Below are 25,867 nucleotides of genomic sequence, written 5' to 3' on the forward strand. Positions count from 1 at the left end.
AGATACAGGATGGTTAATGGAATTAAACTGAAGACCAAGAAATAAATTCACGCACCCATTGACACTTGGGTTTTGATTTTTTTAAAAAAGGCAGAAATACAGAATGGAAAAAAAAGAACAAAAATATAACAAATTTTTCTGGTCAAAATGGATTTCAGCATGTAGATGAATGCAAGTTATTCCACATCTATCACCCTGCAGGGAAATGCACATCAAGATGACTAAGATGCTGTCTTACAACTGTGTGAATGCCTAAACACAAGTGACTTCTCATGCCTGTTAGGATGTGCAGCAAAATGAACACTGCTCCATTGCTGGTGGGAGGGCAAACTATTACAGCCACTATTGAAATCAACATGGTAGTTACTCAGAAATTTGGGACTACCTCAAAACACACACCTATATCACTTTAGATATATACCCAAAGAAGCTTTATCCTATCACAAGTACACTTGCTTAAACATGTTCATTGCAGCTTTACTCATAATAGCCAGAATCTGGAAACAAACCAGGCATTTCTCAACCAAAGAATGAATAAAAAAAGGGGGGGGGGTGCATTCATACAATGCAGTATTACTTAGCTGTTTAAAAACAATGGCAGCATGAAACTAGAGAAGACCACCCTGAGAGCTGTAATCCAATCCAAGAAAGACAAACATGATATGTACTCACTTATAAATAGATATTATCTTGTGAGTAAAGGATAATCATCCTGTAATTTATGGACCTACAGAGGCTAAGTAACAAGGACACATGGATCTCCCTGAGATAGGAAGATAGAGCTAATTTTGTGGGTGGACTGAGGATGTTTGGAATGAGAACAGGGTGGATCAGGCAGCAAAAGGGAGTGAGAGGGAGAAGGTATGAGAAACGACAACCTGGGATGGTCATTTGTGGTGATGTAAATAGAAACTTAATGCAGTGGCATCTCCCTGTAATCTATGAGAGTAACCCTAGCAAAGTCATCTCGTAGTGGGGATAGAGAGTGTAAACTGGCCATCATTTATAATCAGGCAAGGAATCTAGCAGTGGGACTGGGACATAAACCAAGCCACAAAACCTTCAAACTCCAATCCCTCCTGTCTGCAATAAGTCCTTGGATAATGGTGATTCAAAGCTTATTGGAGTTGTCAATGATGAGTCCAAATTGAGACCTATGCCTGGAGAAAAAATTCTCTCCTGACACTGTCTAGAAGGGCAGAATCCAGACATAAGATAGCCCAGAGACCCAGGATAGAACCAAACAAGATTGACAACAACAAAAAAAAAACTCAATGGTATTCTACTATACTCATAGATCAGTGCTTATTGTAATTCTTATCAGAGGAGTGTCATCCAGCAACTGATGGGAGGTGGTGCAAAGACCCAAAGCCAAACATTAGTCAGAGCCATGGGAATGCCGCAGAAGAGGGAGGAGAAGGATAGTAGGAGTCAGATTGTTTGAGGACACTGAGAACACAGCTCACAGAGTCAACTAATCAGGGTTCATAGGGGCTCACAGAGATTTAAGAGACAAATGTGGACCCTGTATTGGTCTGATCTAGGTCCTCTGCTATGGCTGTACTGCTTGGTGCTCTAGTGGTATTTCCAACAGTGGGAGCGGACATGTCTTAGACCCTTTTGCCTGTTCTGGGATCTTGTTCCTTCTACTAGGTTGCCTTATTCATCCTTGAAATGAGGACTTGTGCCTAGACTTGTTATATCTTTTTAGGATACCCCTAGGAGTTCTGCTCTTTTACTTTCTTTTGTTTATTTTTTGTTTGTTTTTGAAGGGAAAGGGAGGAGGAATGGATCTGGGAGAGAGAAAATGAGATGAGTGACTGGAAGGAGTGGAGGGAGGGTTGATTTCCATTAAGATGTATTGTGTGAGAGAAGAATAAACAGGTTTCATTTGTTTGTTTATTTTATTTTTTTGAATTTTTAAAAAGAGAAGCAAATTCATTCACAGTGGCCTCAAGAAAAACAAACAAGATAACTAAGATTTTCAAGAAGAGGCAAATAGAATAGCTTTTGAATCTGAGGTGTCTTGTTTTGACTTAGGTCAGAAGGCATTCTGTTAAAATTATCTGATAGAAGAACAGAAGGCAAAATGCCTAAGCTGGGTATATCCTGATGCACTAGGGAGACAGTTGTAAAGACAATCCAACAGGTGCCAGAGCAGAACAGAATGAGGCAGAGAATTCAACAGAATGGTGACTTCTCTAAAGAGATTGAAAGGACTTTGACAGTTTCTTTTTCTAATTGACTTTTGATGCTTCAGTTTTTAATTAACTTTGAAAGTTGCCAGTAAATTATATATATGACATTTGTCTTGCATATCATCTTATATATATATGTATCTTATTATATAATATTAATATATATTGATATTTTATAGAATAGCTAAATGATCTAGTCAACATATTAATTTTCTCAAGTCCTTGCCATTTTGGAGGTGTGTGCACTTACAGTGTTCCTTCCTGGAGTTCTATGCATTATAACTTAGTTTAGTTGTTCCATTGTGCAGTGCACTTCTCAAATCTATTTTTCTACTGTAATTTTAAATTCTGTGACAGACATCATTCACACACATATTTAAACTTTTGACAGTTCCTCTTCTCATTTTTGTCAAAATGAGAGGAACATCATAATTTATGGAAGGGACAAGGTACCGCTTACACTTTACCAGGCTCTCTCGGGTGGCTTCCTTGGTCTTTTCTTCCATGTCAGAGACAATAAGACTTTAGTTCTACATACTAGAAATGTAAAATTAGTTTGTTTCTATAGACATCCATTGAAAATTTCAAATAATTAAACAATGTTTTCTTCCTCATATCATACTTAATATTAGTAAGCTATAAATTAGAATAACCTATAATTAATAATTTATCATTAATTGAGAAATAATAAAACATGACAATATAAGGCTACTCAATGAAAAATTCAGAAGTCTACATGGTTTTCATAATTTTTTCTGTAATAATGAAGAATTTGTAGGATTACTCAAAAGCTTGTCTGTCAGTTACACATCCTCCTCAATATACACAGACACAAATTTAGTGAAATAAATAAATAAATAAATAAACTGCTTGCCAGCAAGAAAAATTCAAGACATTAACTCACACTTAAGAGCCATTGTAGGCTAATGACAGAAAATATCTGACAATGATCCCATGAGGACATTTTGTGTTATCCTCTTTTAGACACAATTATAACCACAGTTCAGTGTTACCAATTTTGAAAATATTACATAAAATTTGGCTAAGCCTTACTGATTTTTACTCTATCTCAAAAGGTACAATGCTTCCATTGTCTGTGTGGTAACACTCATCTATAGTACCAGTGATTCTGTGCTGATCTGAGAGACAGACACAGGGCATTCCAGGAAGATCTCCAGCTATATGCCATACACAATGGAAAACATCATTGAGAACCTATCCCAGAATTGATGTAAAAAGCAGACTTTCATGTATGTACCAATATGTGTGCATATGCACACATGTACACGTGCAAACACATGACACATAACACATATACATATATCATATATAATATTTTTTGGAATCCCACAAACATTCTTTATGACATAGATGAGTTCAATCAGTTTATTTCAACTCTTATCTTTTACAAATTAAAGGCATCTACTTCAGAGTTTAGGAGTGAAGGTAGAGCAAAGGAAAAACACATAAATCACTTAATATTGTCTGTGAGCACAGGAAGCACCAAATAAATATTAATACCATCATCAGTAAGGTCTTTCTATTGAGCAGTCAGTAAGGAACTGCCTTTGGTTACGACCATTTGTCTGATTCTGCGAATCATTCTCTTCTGCTGAAGAGAAGCAAATGTTTCAGAGTAAGAAAATAAGGCAGTATGAAGCAAAAGCGTAGAGGCTGCCGTGTGCCCTGGAGGTGCTGTGGTTTTCTGTGTTATAAATAAAACTGTTCATGTTATACCTCCCGAGTGTCTGCAGCGTGGCAAAGGTAATAATGTGTAACTGATGGAGTTTCAGATAAAGCATTATTAACATATTTGTTCAGCAACCTTCTTGCTCTTTTCTTTTTGTCTTTTGTGACTATTAACATTTTTGCACAATCTCTATTCATCTTATGTATTTCTTCCAGTTATACTCAGGACATCCTTTTTAATTGGTTCAGAATTCCTATTTTATTTTCTCTTTGGAACTAACAAAAGATTTGTAGTGTCACTTCTTAAAAAATGAAGTTGCTGCTTCTTCAAAAAGACCCCGTCCTAGAGAATGACACAGTGGTTAGTAGCATCCTCTTTTTCACAAGGCATTGAATGACAAAGATAAGCATGTTCTTAAATCTGGACTGTTATCCTATGAGCATCTACATCAGGAACTCTCAGTGGAGATGAGTGCAAACCTGTTATGTTTTCTCTATGCATGAATATTTTAACACAAGATTTGTGATACTGAAACTGGGTTCATTAAGAGACATCTAAGCAAAAATATATTATTAGGAATATACCTATAAAATTAAGAATAACAATTTTTAAAGTTTTCATGTGTTGAATTACAGAAATGATAGCATGCTCACTATTTCCAAGTTGATAGAAACTGCAAATTTATGTTTTTCTGATTAAAAAAAATATAGAATATCCCATTAACTGCCTAATGGCTAGAAGAGGAAACAGAAGGGTAAGCCACTTCAAAATAAGAAGACCCAAAGAAAGCCCAGCCTCACAAAGCTACTGAGGGCAACATGCCAGGTCACAATGCTCAGTAAAGGAGGTGTACCTCTTTGCTGGATTGGATAACAAGACAGACAGAGTAAATGAGTATCTCAGCACATATCTCCACAAAGACAAAGAAGTGCTGCATAAGCCAAATGGCAATAAACGCGGAATAACCATACTGGATCTATCAGCATGTTTGTGTGCCGAAGGACACATGCCTTACAAGAGTGAATAATCTCTGTTTGAATTGATCTATTTTGTAAACTGGGAGGGAAAAGTACATTATATGCCTGTATTGAATACCACATTAAAAAGTGAATGATACTTGTCACTGTGTGGATCAACAAACAGTAGTATCGTGAGAACTACAGAATGTTATAGATGCTTGGGTCTTTTGAGGGGTGACTGTGGTGGAAGACAGTGTGCTATTTGCAGGACTGAGGGATATCTGTTGTATATGCAATGCATTTAATAGGATGTGTCCTGGGGACAAACTATAACAATGACTAATATTAGACATGAAATATTTGAAACACCTATAAAAGTAGTTTAAACTATTAAGTAAACAAAAAAAAGTTTAAACTAAAAAAAATAGTTTCATAGAAAAGTTCAAACTAGAATTTCTATACGAGGCAGCCACAACACTGAATACCACCCTAAGAATCAAAATCACTTTACAAAAGAGAGACTTGAATACACATATTAACTGTGGATTACATATTGACATAGGATTCACTATGCTCAAAATACGGAGAAAGCAAAGGTGTTTATTAAACCATGAGTGGATAGAGAAAATGTGAAACACACACATAGGCACACACACATGCACACACACACAAACACACACCACATGTACATGTACATGCACACGCACACACACACACACGCACACACACACACACACACACACACTCTCTCACTGGCATTGTTTTCAACTATTAAAATTTTTGAATCATGTAATCTGCTTGAAAAAGAATTGATCTTGTAATAATCACATATTAACTGTGATTATTTCACTTAATAATCACATTAAGTGAAATAAGCCAGCCTCAAAGACAAATGTCATGTGTGTACTCTCATCAGTGCATGGCAGGAGAAAGAAAGGAGAACAGAAAAGTGAAAAAGGAAATGCTGTGAGGTGCAGAAAAAGAATGACAAATTTTTCTAATTGTTCAATAGAAAAATAATGAGAGATGGTTTTGATAAAGTACATTATATGCCCATATTGAACACCACATAAGGTCACTTACTTTGTACATTCAACATGCACTTGGTTTAAGCCATGCCTATGCTTATTTAATCTTAAATTTCTAATTGCCAGCAGTTAACACCACAGGTCATGCTAATACCACTTTGATTTTCTGTGTGCATACCCATTCAGAGAAAATAGTACATTTTGCTTATAGCTTGCTCAAAATGAAGTTGATTTTTTCCATCAAATAATAACCTTTAAGCTACACCCATGACCTAATAGAGGTTTTCGGTCATAGGTCAAGCATTCTGCATCACTTGCCTTATGCCATTGAATCCAGTTTGACTCTGTGATGAATCACTGAGGAAACTAGTGAACATAATGATGAATCTCTCCCCCTGCATCAAATTGCAGTCACTTATGACATTGGATATTTAACAAAAGCAAACAAAGTCTACCTCTTTGGACATTTTAATTTTTGAACTAGATGTTTTTATGTTTTCATTTTCATATTTAAATTGTCCCAACAATCTGGGCATCTTGTTCATCATGCCTTCATAGGTGTGTTACCATGTGTTCACTATCTGATAGTGGGACTTCTATATCAAAATCTATAGATTTAAGTGTTATGTTCTAATAAGCTGAACCAATATATAAAATTTAGACTCACTGTGATAAAATATCACTCAGATAAGATAATTGTTTCTTGATTTATGATTCATAAAAGTTTCACATGAGAAAAAACTCACAATAGCCTCATATAATATTCCCATCCCCCTCCTAAATTTTTCAGGCTTCTTGTTTGTCAATCTTTTCCCATTAGTCTTAAAAATGCTTACGAGAATGCTTGTGAACTGGTTTTACTTTGCTTTAACTTGCTTTAAGAAATATGAAAGGGAGGACACAAAGAGGAAAGTTGACAAGTTTGGGTTACATTTTTAAGTTTTATATGAAATGTCTCTTTTTAAGGAATTAAAGAAAACAAATTTAGAAAAGCAATATTATGTAATGATAACAACATCTGATCCTGACTAAAACAAATGAAATTGGATTAAGATTACATGTTATGTTAGAAAAAAAAAACCTGTTTTGGATAAAATTTTACAGGGTGATTGTACACACAAGACAGGAGAGGTGAGAATAGTCACTCTAGGCAAGGATATCAGATACTGCCTGGTCAATTTTTGACTTTGCCCAACTCTCACACTGTGTCATATAAGTAGGTACAAGGTCTTTGAAAGGGTAAAGTAGGTATAAGAGAGCTGTAACTTTGGAATCACTGTTGGCAACCAAGAATATACTGGCTTTAGTCACACTTAAAAAAAAAATCCTTGAGACATCTAATGTATCATCTCTGTTTTTGCCAAGAGGTACATGTGATTAGCCAGCTTTGTGTCCTAGATTTTTAGATACAAAACTTAATAAAAGTTCAACAAATATGCCTTTCCCCCACAACTCAGCTTTTAAGGTTTTACTAAAAGTTTGAATAATCCAAATCCAAGATTCAATGATACCCTTTTATCTCCTGTACTAGAACTTTGAAAATCAAGTGTTTAGGAGGCTTAACTAAGGTATATATTACAGTAACTATGGTTTATAGACATCGTATTCTTAATCTTGATGCAAAATAATTTCATTTTAATTTTAATGAAAGAACTATCATAGAGAAACAGAAACTTAGGTATGAGTTTCTGGCTGTTAGGTGTCAGACACCTACTTAGCGGAGGATTTGGTGCAAGGTGCCTTACTCATGTTCCACCACACTTTTGCACTATACCCTCAGCAACATGCTTGCACTTCTGTCCATCCCTTTGCCACTGTCTCCCATCTTTACTCCTTCAATGGGCTTTGATGCTTTCCAGAATTAGGATTCTTTTTTAAAGATCTCAAAGTACGTTTACATAGCCATGGGTTTCACTGTGACACATGCATATATTTATGTCAATACACTTTGCTCTGACTCATGCCCTTCTCTTCTCTGTCTCATCCTTCTGTTCCCTTTCTTTGCCCCACAAAGTTCTCCTGTTTTCTCATCACATGGACTTCCCTGCCCTCTTATTTTTCTTTTTTTTTCTCACTGCCTTTAATAGATCTCAAATTCCCCCCACAGAGCCACTTCTAATTTATGTCTTCTCTCTCCCTCCCCCACCTCTCTCTCTCTCTCTCTCTCTCTCTCTCTCTCTCTCTCTCTCTCTCTCTCTCTCTCTCTGTGTGTGTGTGTGTGTGTGTGTGTGTGTGTCTCAAGTGGATAGATAGATAGATGGATAGATAGATAGATGGATAGATAGATAGATGGATAGATAGATAGATGGATAGATAGATAGATAGATATCTGTCTTATTTTTATTCTGCCTTCAATTAAAATGCTTCTTAGAAATTACAGATGACTTAATAAAAAGTTTTAGTATTTAATTGTTTTATTTCACTCATGTTTTTAATATTTCAAATCATACTTTTTCCTTGCAATGGTCCATTTTCTTTATTTCTACAAAACCAGATTCTAATAAACTTATCCGTGTTCTGAGGTCTAGTCAATAAATCCTACTGTCTGGTTTTAACTAGTAATTTTGTGCAGAATCTACGAAAACACTAGCACACAGGTTCACTCTGCCACTTTGGACCTCTATTTTCTTTTACTTCAAATCATTCTTTACAAATCATACATTTTACTTCCAAAAGTTCTACTTTGAAAAAATACCCAGAATATCACTTATTTAATTAAAACTCTTTAAATCTTATTATTCTGGTGTCTGAAGATTGGATGGATCCCTAGGTGGGGCAGTCTCTGGATGGCCTTTGTTTCAGTCTTTGTTCCTCAATTTGCTGATGTCAAGAAGCACTCGCTGACAGGAGCCTGGTCTAGCTGTCTCCTGAGAGGCTCTGCTTGAGCCTGATGAACACAGATGCTCACAGCCAACCATCAGACTGAACATGGGGACCTCAATGGAAGAATTAGGGGAAGGACTAAAGGAGCTGAAGGTATTTGCAACCCCATAGGAAGACCAACAATATCAAGCAACCAGACCTTCTAGAGCTCACAGGGACTAAACCATCAACCATAGTTAGTGGAGGGACCCATGGCTTCAGCTGCATATGTAGGATTGCCTTACCTGGCATCAATGGGAAAGGAGGCCCTTGGTCCTGTGAAGGCTTAATACCCCTGCATAGGGGAATGCTAGGAAGGTAAGACCAGAGTGGGTGGTTGAGTGGGTGGGTGAGCACCTTCAAAAAATCAGGGGCTAAGGGTGAATATAGGGTTTGCAGAGGGAAAACTGGGAGGATAATATTTGAAATGTAAATAAATAAAATAACCAATAAAAACAAACAAAAACTTATTGGTTATAACTTCTACATATTCTAAGGTGCACACAATATTCTCAATATGTTTTCTCCCTGTGTTACTGTCAGATTGTCTCCTTACACGGCACTGGACTCATATACTAGAAACCACATGCCTTTCCCACAGGTATTTTATCTTCTGTATTTCATGGTTTAAACCTGGATTCTTTCTTCAATGTTTACAGGGACTATTAAAAGTATTCAGATACTTACATCCCTTTTGAACCATTTCAACTACATACCACTATTGAAGTCATTGAGGGGATCTCTATACTGGAGAGTGGTTCTACTGATAGCAGAGACAAGCCTGGCACTGCCAGATCTAACTACAATAGTTCATGATTTGCTTTATAGCCTGACTTCTCTTAGAGCCTCATCAAATGCCTTAACATCCAGCCAGAAATAGGATTACAACTGTGACATAATTCATTTTGTAAAAATGTAGGACACATTGCACAAGCTAAATTGTCTTCAGTATTTAAATCTTTGAAATCTCCCAGTAGGGTGGTGTGATTCACAAACAAAAGAATTAAATTCATTAACGAAGTCATTTACTTGACTTAATGCACACACATGAGGCATAATGACTTTACAATAAATAAATGTATTTGAGAAAAAATATGACAACTGGAGCTTAGTTATTGGCTTTTTTCAGTTAAGTGGGATCCCCACACTAAGCTATCTTTATTCTGACGCTGAGTCTTTGCAAGAGGATAACAGAAAAAAAATTGCATGCGTGTTATCTTTTCCATATTAGACTTTTTAAACACTTACCAAAGAAACTTGTGATTAATGGCAGTTGGAACTTATTGGACTTGAAGGACAAATACTTGCTTCACCAGTTAAGGGAACGAGCTCATCAAAATGAAAAAGTGCAGGGCAAGAGGGAACGGAGAGAGAGGAGACTGTGAATCTATAAGAATCCGCTTGACATGAGGAGCTGAACTGTTAACTATCCATTTCCTGCATCACAAACTCGACACAACCTTTGTCTGTGTTAAAAATAATAGAGTTGTTCTAGAAGAAAAGTATAAAAGTTCTCAAATTAAGCCTCTCTATTTATTTTTATAGCTCCGGCTGCTGTTATTCCAGCCTCTTCCCAGACCGTGCTTCATTCACAGTGTCTTTTCACAGATAGGAAGGTTTCCTACTTCCGCAGTTACAAATCCTCTTCTAACGACGCAGGCTGGCTGTTTCTTCAGGGACTGTGCTTCCTACTTCAACATGAAATTGAGACTGAACTTTTTATTTGCTGAAAGGTAACACAATTTTCTTTCCTACACCATGGTCTCATTCTTTACCTTCGCGTTGACCTCAAAAAGGTGGGCGCCTCACATATTTCAGCACCGCGTTGTCTGTGAACTGGAGAGAATCAGTCTTGCAAAGGAAGCAGAAATCCTTTTCCGTGGAAGAATGCCAAGTAACAATTCCAAGATGACACGATGCTCTTTGTTTTAAGTTCGAAAAAAAGAAAATACCCTTCCTTTTTGATAGAAACAAGCAGTGTGTGGCAGTGTGAGCTAGCTGTTCATACAACCTTGTTTTTCAATTAATTTCTTCAACACAAAGGAAAGAAATCTGAATAAAACAAGGGGAGTTTACCAAGTGCATGAAAATTATATGCCTAATGGGATGCTTATTGGAAAAGCAAAGCATATGGTTCATGAATCATATGGAAAGATTACTAATCAAATTATGTCCGTATCAAATATGTAAAAAGATATGTAAACATGTGCATAGTATGCAGAGAGATTTGCTGTATTTGCAAACTTAAAGTGTCTTTTCCTCCTCTTAGAGCCCAGAGAAGTTTCTTTTGTAAATCTACTTTGGATGTGCTGATCATTATAGAAAGGTAGCTCAGGGACAAAGTGCGGTGACATCCAGAAGATGAAAAAAAAAGTACAAAAAAATAAAAAATAAAAATAAAAAGTGGCAGTGATTTCTAGAATTCACTCAGGGTTAAGAATTCAAAAATAAAAGGAAATGTATATTATTTAAATGTTTCTCGTAGTCATAAAAACTCTTTCTCTTTCCTGAATGACCTTGTGAAGAACACTTGTTTGTTTACAGTCTCCAGGGGGCCGTAAAAGGAAACATACTACTTTGCAAAATGTTCCCCAAGCTATTTATTGACCTCAAATGCCTGTTTGATTTGGCATGTTCATTGGCTAGTACTTTTCCTTCAGCTAGTTCACTGGATGTCCTGATCCTTCTTCCTCCTTTCTGCCTTCTTAGAGAAGTTCCCCAAGACTTCACAATATTTTAAAAATATTTTATGTTCAAATAGCCCCGTGGTTAACAGGATTTTTTTTATACTAACCTAAAAAATATCTCATAACTTTCATTTTTCAAACAACTCTTTTATATTTCCAGAAATATTTACATAATTAATTTCCTGGGCTGAATCCTAATGCTTAAGATTACTAGCAATGAATTTGAAAAACAGCAAGGTAGGGGAGGTATGTGGGAGAATTTCGAGGGAGGAAAGGGAAAAGGAAAATGGTGCATTTACCAAATAATCCCAAAAAATACTATTAAAAATAAAAGTCACTTTGGTAAGCTATTATTTGGTAAGCTTTAATATTTTAATCTCAGTAATGGTTCAGGTTTCTGTTTTGCTCATGGAAACTTGATCATGTTTTCATTGAAGATCATTGGTTTCTGAAGTCAGCTGACTTATATGATCTAAACATTTAGAAGGAATCATTTAAATTAAACCACACACACACAAATGCACCCTTGAAGCTAATTCTAAAACATTGTTGAAAAGTTTTAAGAACAATAAAAGCAATGTTGGAAATAATGAAGTCGGAAAAAGGACATTGTTTGATCACGGGAATTAACTTACTTTCACAGTAATCAAGATACTGTCCTATTGAAGAGAAGATAAATAAAGAGATCAATGAGACAATGAGTCAAAAAAAAATAGATCTATACAAACACTGTTACCTGATTTCTGACAATGTCAGAGGAAATTCACTGGATAGTGGTGAGTTTTTTTTCAACAAATAATGTTGGGCCAATTGGGTAGTTATGTGCAAAAATGCATTTCATCTTAAATTCTTCTTACAAGATAGAGAATCCAGATGCTCCTCCCAAGACTAAGCAACTGCTTAACTCTACTAGTCTTGATAATAAAATGAAATTATTTAATTTTGGTTGATGATATCATCATAAACACCCAGTAGAAAAGTATAGCAAATATGATTGATATTTTAACAGTTTAAAGGATACACTCTGGAGACACTGGGCTTAAATCTCTATAGGATGTTATCAGGACAGCTACTTCTCATTAACACTCTTCTTCAGTTTGCTGCTCAAATGTAAGACAACATGACTGTCCCTCACTTGAACACTACCACACCTACTTACAAGCAAAAGGCTATTATTTTAACCCATTATTTGAACTATGGTTATTTTTTTTTTTGTATAAGTTTTCTGTGGGACACTAAACACTAATTCTAGTCACCTGAAATGCCTTAAAGTAAATAGATCCCAGATTCATCTTTCTCAAGTCCAGCTATGGAATTTTTAAAAACTAAGGAGTAGTCCGAAGACAGAGGTTCTTGCAAACCCATCATAAAATTCCAATGGAGTTTGATTAGGACATTTAAACATTCCTGTGTTCTAGTCTCTTAGTTCTCCACCTGGGTCTTGTAATGGTAATAACTGTTGCTGTTACTTCTCCCTACCTTTCCAGTCCAGACACCAGTCAAGGACTTTCTTTCAATGGAACTTCAGACATAAGCACTGGAGATGCGTCCTGACTGAATTATGCTGTGTCCCCATTCAGCTGGAAGCAGGAAGAATGATCACCATCTGCATTCCATAACAGTACATAGGGTGCCCTCTCTGTAGGAGAGGATGATGAGGCTTAGAAACTGCCTAGGCCATTTAGGGTGAAAGTAACCCATAAAAAAAACAATAACAATCTTCTTTTATCAAAAAGCCAGAAATGTCACTGGGCTTCTTGGTAGCACTGTCTTAGCCAGAGCATGGAGATGCTGAAAGTGTTTGGAGGCTCTGATCCTTGATCTGGTTCCTGAATGATTTTACAGTTTCCTCTTCAGATGTAGGAATGTTAGAATGGCAATAAAGTTACATTGAAGGAAAAAAGTCATTCAAGTCAATAGAATGTACTTCCTGGCCTGTGTGGACACAAAACATGTCACCTGGGCTCGTCAGTCACCTGGCCAAGGAACTGCCTCCAGAAGTATAAGCTCACCTTGAGCCCTGCAAAAGAGATGAACAGAATAATTACCCCTTAATGAGATAGCATGCTTCTTCTTTTTCACCTCCCACCTCTTATAATCAAGCTACCAACAGATTCTGCTGCATCTACTTATCTTTCTAGTACATTTCCTTTTCTTTTTTTCTCTTTTTTTTAGACATAGGTCATAACCTAACTATGCTTTTTTCTTCTGTTACTCTGACCTTTTTTACTTTTTCTCTAAAGCAGTCCCTTTCTGCCATGTAGCTACTTTCTGCCATGAATCTTGCCACAATAGCAGCCTGAAAGGCATGGATTTTCTTCCTTCTATTCTCTCTTCTTTTGCAAGCAGTTTCTGAGATTTATAGCTTGCTTGCCCTGGTGTGGTTTTTGTTGTTGTTGTTGTTGAATAAAAACTCTAACAAAGTTATCCTCAAGTTTCAAATCAACAGTAGCAAAGTGAGTCTTCTTAAACAAAAAGTAAATAAGATGAAACAGATAAGAACATAAAGTGTAACATTATACATTTTTGTAGAAAATAAGAGGCAAATTATAGTGATCTAGTAGGTATGAAAGGAGACCAAAGATATAAAAACTACTTGATGAAAGAAAAAAAAAAGAACACTGACAAGTTGGAATTGATCAAACTGAACAAGCTTTCCTGTAGTAAAGGTGTTGTCAAGAGGAGGAAAGCAAAAGGTATATGCTAGCAGACTGTATTTGTGGAGCAAATATCTGATCAAGATTATATATATATATATATATATATATATATATATATATATCCAATAATGAGTCATCTAGATTATATAGCAAGCCTCTGTCTCAATTTACAAAATAAACAAAAAGATGTGAACTATTAAACATAAAAATACAAAAAGAGAAATAAAAAGTTTTAACATCAGACATCATTTTAGCATCCTCAGGGAAACACAAATAGTACTAAAATGATAGTCCACTATACAGAAGGCTGGCCAAAAGGAAAACCACATGAATCTCTGGCAAAAATGCAAATCAACTGAAATTTGTCAAAATGTGTAGCCAGAAATGCAAATGATGTGTATATTTGAACAATAGTTTATGGATTTCTTATCAAATTCGACATTTGTAATACTACCCTACAATCAAATATGTACTTAATTTACCCTGAAGAAATTAAAACTCATTTTCATAATCTGAACCCAGACACAAAGCTAAAAAGGCCTCTCATATTCTTCACTTAGGAAAGGTATTTAAACATTGTAATAAAGTCATTCTGTTGAAAGTTTAGACTGTATACACAAATGAATATTCACATTATGACACATACATATTTCTGGGACATTTTTCAAAATGGAACTTAAATGTAAACCAGAGAATGTAAAAATAAATTAACAAATATATACTGTGTCTTTTAACACAAAAAATAATTAAAATCCAAGACAGGTAAGCATAAAGTACAGCACTATACATTTACTTTTTTTGCAGAAAATATACAAGAAAAATCATAGTGAAATAATGAATGTGAAAGGAGACTAAAGAAAAATGTGAAAGAAACAATATTAAAACTAATCATTTTCATTAAATATATAGCATTTATTTGAGGATAGCTTATTTAAAATCGGAGTTATATGAGGAGCAAATGTGAATAAATTTAAATAAAATATAGTAAGCAGAAATAACAAGACAATGCCTAGAGTTAAAGCAGATGTAATTAAAAAGTTCTTTTTTATCCAAAATACATGAGGGTGTTTTGTTAAGTATAGTAACAACAATTTTTCTATAAAAGCAATGTGCAATATTTGATCAAAATTGAAGACAAATCCAGCCATGAATTAATGCTGAGGACAACTTTCGCCATTCCTTAGTGTGGATTTTACTTGCGATCCTGTAGAAGTATATAGTTCAGGAATGATTTGACTTGATTTTTTTGTTTGTTTGTTTGGTTTTGGTTTTTTGTTTGTTTTCTATCTTTATTTTATTATCAAGTCATAATTTTTACTTTTTAACACAGGGATTATAAACACAAAAATGCAGGATGTGTGGAAAGAGACAACACAGGAGCATAGGTGTTCAGGGGGAGTACAGATATCTTTCAGAACAGGGTATCAGCTGGGTGAAGGTTCAGGGGTCAGGTCACTATGACTCTGCCTGTGATTCACTTGTCCTTAGCTAAGTTGGTACTATCTGCCAAGGCTGCATATTTACAAAGTCTATGACTACTCCGGCTGGTAGATTTCCACAAAAGCTGCCTGTTTACAATAGCTTATAGCCATCTGTTTCAGTGTTTTTGCATAGAGACCCAAGACTTTGTGTTAGCAGGCATGTATGTCAGGCCTATTGCTGATTTTAGGCTTATGGCTGATTTTAGGCCTTCAGTGTATAAGCAGGGCTGCCTCTGATATCTCCTCCCTTCTCCAAGTATAGAAGGGCTGCGGTGATTCTAATCTTGCCAAGGCAGGGATAGAGGCCTGACCTCCAGTAATTAAAGGGGACCTTGTAATGGCTCCGGTCCTCCTGTCATTGTCCAGTGAGGCATGAGGGCCATAACCATCCTGGTTTCTTTTTCCTGAAGAGGGGATACTTTTGACATCAGCCCCTATGTAGTCAGGCTTGTCCCTCAGGGAACCCAGAAACATATTTTAAACTTTTATTTATATTCTCTTGCAGTGCTTAGCCTCGCAGCCTAAGCAAGAATTCAGATCGCCAGTCAGAGGGGGTTCTGGGTGGTCCTTCTCTGCTTGGTCTAGGGGCAGAAGTCCCCTATTTTAGGTTGGGTGGAGATGAGACTTGAGAACACCCCAGATAGAGTAACAACCTCATCTTGAGTCTCATGGTTCTCCCTAGTGAACTTATGATAATGTATCTGAATAGATTTTGCTATCAGATTATCTCTCTGTTGTTTCACAAAGTTAGTCAGCCTATTTAAGGCCCAGGGACCAAAGGAAATAAGCAAAAATAACCCAATTAATGGTCCCAAGATGGAAGGAAGTAGGGTTGACAATCATGGAGAGGTTGAAGACCAATTCTTGTACCATCTCTCATCTTTCTCTTTCTCTTGATTTTTAAAAGGTACTTGGATCTGCTCAATGATGATAGAAAAATGGTAAGCATGTTGTGTCTTCAATATACAAAAAACAATAGACCCTGGGTTTGATAGCCACATTATTATTCACATAAAGTTGAAGGACACTAGCTACAGAAACCCTTCATACATGTGCAGAAAAACTTGCAGAAATAATGCTGTAAATTCCCATGTTCTTTTTTTCCATATTTAAATTGCAATAATAAGAACTACAGTTAGAGTATTATAAAATCAGTTGTTACATGGGTGTGTCATGTTCTACAGTGTCCAGAATAAAATGGGTGTTCTCATGAGCATTAGGAAATTATTGACCAAACAATAGTATGTTCTGAGAATGAACATGTGTGAAGTAAGATAGCTATACCAATGTACAACTTGTAGTATCATCTTCATGTTTCAATAAGCACATTACCAGTTTTTATATGTTGAGTACTGACAAATGGAAACTATGTTGAAATCTATCTAATCTAATTGAACAAAGTCTGTCTCTCCATATAACCCATGAAGTTATTAGTCAAGAATACACTCTGGCATGGTTTTGACTAGCTTGGATTGATATTTAGATAAGAGTGAAGGAATGGCCTTGGTTTCTTTGCATGTCATACATTATCAGATACAGTCAAATGCATTAATTCGTAAGTGTTGATATTTCTTGCGCTTAATTTGATTGATAAATAATAATCTTAACATCTTTGTTCCAGTATCATAGCCATAATTTTTCTAGATACACAAATTTCTTATATAAATTTAAATGTATTTTTATCTTATATATAAAAACTTACAAATATTAATGAGATGATATATAATAATTCAGTATATATATATATACTTACATATATTTAAATCAAATTAACAATAATAGCCTCAGCAAATTTTGACCACTTACTTAAATGACAAAGACATTTTTAATCTTTTCATTTGACTTTTTGAAATATACAAAATATTCTCTTATATATTCAGAAACCTTCCTATCCAACAGAACATGTGATAACTAAGTGGTATTCTTAGAACCACTGATAAACTTAATTGGATCTATCACTTGGTTCTAGTCTATAGAAATCAATATTGTAGTCAAAACACCATCAGATCATCTATTTATACCACATGTATAAGTACAACTTTATATGATACTTGAAGGTTTATAATTATATAAAATACTAAAATTTTTGTACATTTCAGATTCTAAACTCTGAAAAATAAAAGGGCCAATTTCATTGTTGACATTTCCTATTTCCTTCAGTAAGTACAAAATAGAAATATTTTCTTGAAATGTTACAGAACTATTTAAATAACCTTGAGATATAATTTCCTTTTAACTCCTCCTATGAGAAAATTGTATCTCAAGGTTATTTAAATAGTTCTGTAACATTTCAAGAAAATGGTATCTTAACATGGCATTGCCTTCCCAATGAGAAAAACAATAAAAGTCAAACCACAAACATTATAGTTTTTATGGATCATATTTCTATAAATTAGCTTTTTAAAAGTGGATATATCCTCCTATTTTTTATTTTTAGGAATATTTATTTATGTGTATATATCTGTTCTAAATGCCTGTGTGAACTTATATTCGCCATATGTTTGCAGGAACTACAGAGCCCAGAGGAGGCGGTCAGATGCCCTGGAGGTAAAGTTACAGCTATGATCTGCCATGAGGATTCTGGGTATTGAACACAATTTATATGCAAGAGCAGTAAATGCTCTTCACTGAGACATTACTTTAGCCTTCACTGGTCTTAGTGCTGCTCCTTCTTCATTTTGTAGAGGATGGTTTGGTATCAGCCTTACAAAGATTAATATGGAAAAATGTAACTTGAGATATTCTCTCTTATATGATGCCCCCAGCAGAATGACCTTTTTAATCAACTGACTTACAGATTCTACCCCTTTGCTGACAGAATTCTTGTCCTATTCATGTGTTGCTTGGTTCATAACTATAAATAATTTACCACTTACAGTTTAGTCTCACAGTGACCTTGATCTATTTCACTCCTTGATCATAAGATTAATATGTACCCCCGTGGTTACTCTGTCTGTGGTTTTTTGAATGTCTGTGGGTAGACATTCCAATTGCTTATATCTGGACTCTGAAACATTTACTAAACAAAAGACTCCAATGAGCTTTATAAGTTAATTTACTCTGAATGTAGTGTTATGGATAATAATATGCAAAATGCTTTTATGTCTATTACTCATTTATATTTTACTCTTATTCATAAAGGCCAGAAAAGCTTATAAGTATAGATATTTTAGTTTTTAAAAAATAGTAAAACTAAGGTATTGCAAAGCAATATGCCTTGACCAGAGCCTCCGAGATCTGAAGTGAGAAAGCTGACCCTTCTCTTGCCCGTCCTAGTCCCTGCTTTTTGCAAAGATCCACACTACTTGCAATTCAACCCTTAGAAGAATGGAATGCAAAGAAAATATAGTGGCTTCATAAAGTTCACTTCTTTAAACTTAAAAATTTTAGTTTCTTACAGTAGTATGGGCTTACTTTCTGTTTTTAAATATAAATATTTAATAGCCATAAACATGCCCTGTGCCCTGCTGTGTGCCCAAGAGATATATGACTAGGCCCACAAAAAACAGGTAGTATCATAACAGCAAAATCTAACACACTCAGCATCTTATTTCTCTCCCATTCTTATTAATTTTGCATGAAATGTGCCAATAAATTAACTCTTAGCATCCACTCTGTATGATATGCTGATGCTTAGGTTTTCTAGTTTTATGAAGAGGAAAGAAATGATCTAGTAGAGAAAAAGTCACTAAAGGGGGAAAATGAAGTGGGAAATAAATTAAGGGTTATGCCTTGCTTTCAAGGGAGTTTTACAAAATTACTTCATCACAAGCAAATTTGACTCCTAGTTTGGTATTGCTCTTTCTGAATTGGTTTTATTTAACAGAACATGCTCTTACTCAAAAGTGAACCAGTGCAGTAAAGAACATCTCTAAAGATCATTGTCAACTGTCTATCCCTTAGTTAAGAAGCACACAAAAACATACAATTGCAGGTGGCTCAGTATCTATACCAAAGACATACACATCCACTAACTAGAAAATAAGTGGTGGTTATAAAATAATTGCTAATATCATGAAGTGATGTGAAAATATCAGAGTGTTACTTTTTAAATCTCATATGTTATGGTTATCACAATGTGTATGTCTAGAGAGTCAAATATTCCAAAGGTTTCTGAATTCTCTATGCAATTCCAACAATTCAAATCATATTAAAGCATTCTTTGATGTCCTCTTAATGTTGCTTTTGATTTTAGTTTTCTTTTCTAATTAATATTCACATTAATAGTTACAAAAATTTCTATTTTTAATATAAAAGACATATCTAACTAATTAAATATTGCTTGTTTGGAAGTTATTGTTATAGATTCTCAGGTTTTTGTTACTAATTTCTTTAATTTCTTCTATTTAATATTTTTAATACATTTCTTAGCAATAGACAGTTTTGCATTCTTTAAGTCAAGATATATATTTGATTCCTTGTATTTGCCTGTACTCTACAGTGTAACTGGCCTCTTTCAGTTAGTGCAACAAACATAAAGTTGCTATAGGATATTGGGAAATTTTGCAACCTATGTACTTATTAATATTCTCAGTGTAGAAGTAGAATATCACAGAATATATGTTTTAAAAACGATATTACAAAATTACTTCATTATACTAGGTTATTTTCCAAAATTATGTTTCTTTTCACCTTGTCTTTGATTTTTAAATAGATCTCAGCTGAAATACCCATAGGTGGGAAGGGAATAGGTTAGCATTAGATGTCAGAAGACTTGGTGAAGGGGAGGTGATTAAGATATAAATCAGGCTGTATAACATTGTGCAGTAATTAATTAAAATAAATAAATAAATAAATAAATAAATAAATAAATAAATAAACATATTTAACTTGACAAGAATTGACTTCCAGGCTACCACTATGATTTCATGCAGGCAGAACTTTCTAGTTTATTTAAATTTATATTCCCATTGAAATTCTCAGGTAATGTCTTCTGGTAACATAATGAACTGAAAATATATTTCCATATTTTTCTTACAAGACATCATGAGAAAAAAGTCACACAAACAAATCAATGAGAAAGAAGACAGAATGTACAAATGCAAGGAACATTGAAAATCAGGGTTTTTTCTCCTTTGAGTCACATTATTATGTATTAAATGTCACTAAACTACTAAAAATCTACCTTTCAAAAACAAGTCTTTTCTCAGCCTTTGATGGGATGTCTGTATCAAATGTCTCCCTCAGTGCTCGGGGGCCTATAGAGGAAAAGAGATGAGGAGGTAGAAAAATTGAAAAGCCAGACATTATAGGTGACACCAAGAAAACATGGGTATCTTTAGCCCCAACAAGGCTGAGATTATGTACATATGAAATCATGAAGACTCTGACAGTACATATAAGTCCTGCATGCACTCAATCCAGGTAAAACCTCAAAGTGGAAAGAAGTACATACAAAGTCCTACTCTTAACCCCAAATCTATTTGCAATTGATTCATGCTGGGAGAGGGAAAAATCAGCTTTCTCCACTGGAGTGACATTGGGTTTATCAAGCACACTCCAGAGCAGGACTCATTCATGAAAAGTTTACCAGAAGAAATCAGACTCTATGTTTTTTTGTGTGCTGTTTGACTTGGTGGTTTTTTTTATTTGAGTTTTTGTTTGTTCACTTGAAAGAGAAAAGAATATGAAGTTGGGTGGGTGGGGAGATGGGGTAGAATAAGAGAAGAGGTGGAAATATAAAGAATATTGTGAAAGTATATTGTATGAAAACATTTTAAAATTAAAAAGTATTTAAAAGACAGACAGCAGAAGCTGTAATTTATATACTTTCAAGGCTTGACCTATTGACATAGATTTTACTAATAATTTTTATTTTGAACATTCATAGCAGTAGTAAAATAGGGACAAAAATAGAACTAACAATCTACCAATTCTTTTTATCGTCATTCACAAAAAATACCATTTTTCTCTCAGTTCCTCTCCTCATTTCTCCTCTCTCTAAATATGCAAATATAAAAATACTTTCATGGACTCTTATGGACATGTTTTATAGGCCTCTTCTCAAATATTTAGCACATATTAAGCATAAGAAATGCAATGTGTATAGAACAACCTCAGGTCAAATTTATTCTATACCTGTATATAAAATATGTTCAAAGTGTACTTTCTAGAACTCATAAAATTCCTCCCATTGTGTAACTGTGCCTTTTGGTCTTCTTCATCACAGAAAATACCTTTACCTTTCATGGTTGGCTGTTCATAACACTCAAAGTTTAAAAGAACCTAGATTTCTGGTTCATTATTTCTCCGATTTCCTAAGTTGTTCATGATTCCTCATGTTCAAGTTTCCTCATGATTTGGGTAATGTTTTTTTTAATCCATATTATCTCACATCAGGAGGCATATAATATGAATTTTCCCTTTCCATTACATGTTTAATTACTTGTTTAAGGTGGTATCTGCAGTGCTATTATTACCAATGTGTTTTTTCATCAAGTTTAATACAATGACTACATATTATAAAACAATATGATGAGACTATCTACAATACAATTACAGCATTGAATCTGTAATTGTAACAAGAAGGTGAATATTTGATCATATTATAATTCTAATGGCAGCTCTTTCCTATATGAAGATTGTGATAAAGTCAACTATGATCACTCGAAGCTAAATTTTGTTTATTTTCCCTGGAGCTTCATAGAACTAAGATATAGCTCAGAGATATGTGCTTTTTTAGTATGTGGGAAGTCCTAATTTCAGTCACCAGAACTTTGGAAAACCAAAGGCTTACTGTCAGTAACTGAGAATTAACGGGATCATTGTTTAGCATGTTAGTAAGTGTAAGAAAGATAATTTTCTCACTTTGTAGACAAGGATGATTTTCTATTCTGATCCTCTTTTTTTTATCTTTAAAGTGATGGGAGTACATGGCTATACTACCATGACCAGTTTATCTATTATTAGGAATGAATTCCAGAATATCCGTCAGCTAGCAAAAACTCTATTAATTAATTAACAGTACTCCAACCTGAAACTCACATTTTAAATACATTGATCAAGAGAAATTGAATGAAGGACATCTATCACTGACATGATTGCATCTCTTATCCACATTTCAATTTCTTTTTTGTCTCCTGTAAATAATGTTTTATCATCATGACAAAATTCTGGCCACTTAGTTTACATTTCAAAAAAAAAACATTTAAAGAAATTTGTAGAAAAAGATAGAGATAAATTAATATACTTTTAGAAAATGTCTATACTTGTGTATATATGATAGATACACACACACACACACACACACACACACATATATATATATATGTTTTTCAAGGCATCTTTTAAAAATGTTCTTCTATGAAACATAATCAGATAATAAGTTAAAACATGTTAAGTCACCAATAATAGACATTCCAGACCATTGAAGTAATTCAACTTTTTTATTCATAACAAATACACAATACGCATGTTCCACAATCAGTTCTTTCTCTATCTGCTACATTTTCTTTTTAATAAAGTTAGTTCTTGACTCTTTGTTCTTTTCTGGTATTGCTGATATATAGAGACACCTGCTGGGAAACACATGAACAGAAGGAAATTTAAACCTGTATTTTGGAAAGAAGAACAGCTTTCCCCTTGTAGTGTAAGTATGCTTGCCTCAAACAACACATTTCGTTTTGAGGAACTCCTGCCTCTGAAATATATTAACATTCGTGTATATCTAATGTTTTAAAACTGATCAAAAAATCACCACCTGAACATACAGTTTCAAGAACTGACCATTAGAAATAATCCTCAACTTAATAAGGTTTCTAATGAAGAAAATAACAACGAACCTATTTGAATCAAGTCATTTTTTAAGGTAACTATATAATTTAGGAAATACTTAAAATAATTGTCTTTAAAAATGTTTATAACATCATAGTTTTCATTGATTTTACATTCAGGAATGTTTTATTCTTGACTGACTTTAAGCAAGTAATATATATTAAGAAAAATAATTCTTGGGCTTTTATTTACATTAACCATTCTTGGTCGTTTTTACCTAACTGGGTTTGACAGTTATAACCTAGTAAGTAAAAATATTAAAAACTAATAATACAAAATGTAATATTTAGTAAAAATCTGCCATTTGTGTTTCAAACTGCAAGCTATCCTTATCTTTGGCTGAAGGATTCTGATGTACCATGCATCATAAGATAATAAAATCTGTAGAGAATATAGGCAGACGTGATTCCTTGAGTGAATTTAACAATTTCATTTACATGGCTGGCTGAATTTTGAAGAGCAGGGCAAGACTGTGGCCAGGTCTTGGAGTGCAGCCACTACAATAGTTTTCAAGTGATATTCACCATAATTCAGCTGAACATGGACCAGTCATGTGTGGAGAATAGATGACAGCATGATTTCCAAGCACCTGCTCTATGCTCCCAACCAGATAGGAAGAATACATTACATGGTGACAAACTGATATCTGGCCTCCAACCATGTGGCAAAGATGCTGACAATTGCTTCAAGGCCAAACTAACATATGATTCAAGATGGGGTGATCATTATGTAATTTCAAAAAAAGAGAGAGAGAGAGAAAGAAGACACCTTGAGAAGGAAATTATGTTAAAAAAAAAAAAGCCCTTTCTACAAGAATTTAAAGAACCTAAAAAACCCATATTGAACTATTTATTATGCATACAGAATCATTCTCATATGTCTAAGAGCATATACAAAAAGAAAACAGACCCTGAAATCAGACACACTTTATGTGTAAAGCAGCATTTTATATCCTATATGTTATTTTCAGATATAATTAATTAAATTCAAAATCATTAAATTCATCACATTGAGACCTTTTGAGTATACTTAGAATAATGCTGTATGATTTATTATGGAAGCACAGGCAAAAATTTTATGGGGTTTCAGTGAAATTTTTAAAAACACTGGATGTCTGCCACGATGGGAACCTCAACACTGCTGTTGGTTATGAGATTTGGGCAAGGGAAAAAAAACAGTTAACTGAAGATAGGTGAGGAAAGAGAATAGAGAAGACGAAAGTGTAAACTAAACAATTACAAAGTGCCAAGGCTCTGTCATCTCTCTGGTATACACAGTTATGTCTTGTATAAAAAAACAAAGCCAGCACTGTACAGATTGTGTTTTGTGTTTGTTTTACTTATGATCAGAATAGATGCCAGCGGGTATTTAGAAAGGAGGGTTTTAGCACAGTAAAATTTCTCACTCCAGGTACTATTACTTCATAGTTTTACTTGATGTTCTTTTTAAATTATTAAATGTATGTGCATATAGGATATGCTAAGACACTAATTTATTTCTAATGAGTATGCTTGACATATTCTGTTTTTCTTTAAAGTTTAGTTAAAGGAAGACCAGCAGTCTCAACTAATCTGGACCCCTGAAATTGTACAAACACCGACCCACCAACCAGACAGCATACATCAGCTGATATGAGGAACCCAACACATATACAGCAGAGGACTGCCTGGTCTGGACTCAGAGAGAGAATATGCACCTAACCCTCAAGAGACTTGAGCCCCCAAGGACATCCTCTTGGAGAAGGGGGTGGAGGGTGGAGGAAAAGGAGGTATGAGATGAGGAACAGTCAGAGGGTGGACCGAGAGAGAAATAAAGACTGGATTGTAAAAAATGATTGAAGAATTTTTTTTAACGTTTATTTAACACAACACAATCTCCAACTTCACTGAGGTGGCTGACCACATCCATGACCAAAGTTGCCTAAAAGAGGAAATTTAGGTTCTGAGCAACCCCAGCTTCAGATTTTTTGTCAGCTCCAGGGGTCATAGCATTCCTTCTGTGTCTCTATGTGCCTCTCTGCTTGTGAATCTTGCAGGTTGCTCACCCTCTGGACCTTTGGACCAAGGCCTTGCCAATCTCAGGACAGCAGCAGCACAGGGTGACAGGCACAATCTCCAGAGCTAGGTGCAGGTAATCTCGGAAATGCTAATGCCCTCATTCTTAAGGTAGCAACAGAAATATCTCCAGGGAAACTGCTCCTTCATGTAGCCTCAAGACTCGAGAGGCTGCATTACATGAAGGCTGGGCACGTTCTTGTCTGCCAGCTTGGGGTGTTTGGGCATGTTTCTTGTCATTGATCACGCTTTCCTTTTTAAAGGGGATCATAGATGGCAATCAGTTCTTCTTAGGCATCAACATCGCGGCAGCTGCAGAGTCCAAAGAGGAGACTGGAAAGGAATGACGTATTCTTTTACCAAATAGTAAAAGCAAATTTCTAAGGCAAGCAGATGATGTCTGTGGTGAGGAAAATGACAGTGATGAGAATATAAATGCTAAAAGGGAAATTCGTGGCAATTAAAAGTATTAGCC

The 25,867-nt window shown here is 34.8% G+C and overlaps 1 long non-coding RNA gene across 1 annotated transcript; it reads left to right on the forward strand.

Annotated features, from left to right (window-relative positions):
- Positions 1 to 10,073: 10,073 nt before the first annotated feature.
- On the forward strand, positions 10,074 to 25,137 carry LOC143443954 (uncharacterized). Its single transcript, XR_013113412.1, has 5 exons — positions 10,074 to 10,470; positions 16,473 to 16,506; positions 18,073 to 18,112; positions 23,074 to 23,153; positions 24,876 to 25,137. It is a non-coding gene; the product is annotated as an uncharacterized LOC143443954 (long non-coding RNA).
- Positions 25,138 to 25,867: the final 730 nt, after the last annotated feature.

Source organism: Arvicanthis niloticus, chromosome 11 (genome assembly GCF_011762505.2).
Source record: "Arvicanthis niloticus isolate mArvNil1 chromosome 11, mArvNil1.pat.X, whole genome shotgun sequence".
In the NCBI taxonomy this organism is placed as follows: domain Eukaryota; kingdom Metazoa; phylum Chordata; class Mammalia; order Rodentia; family Muridae; genus Arvicanthis; species Arvicanthis niloticus.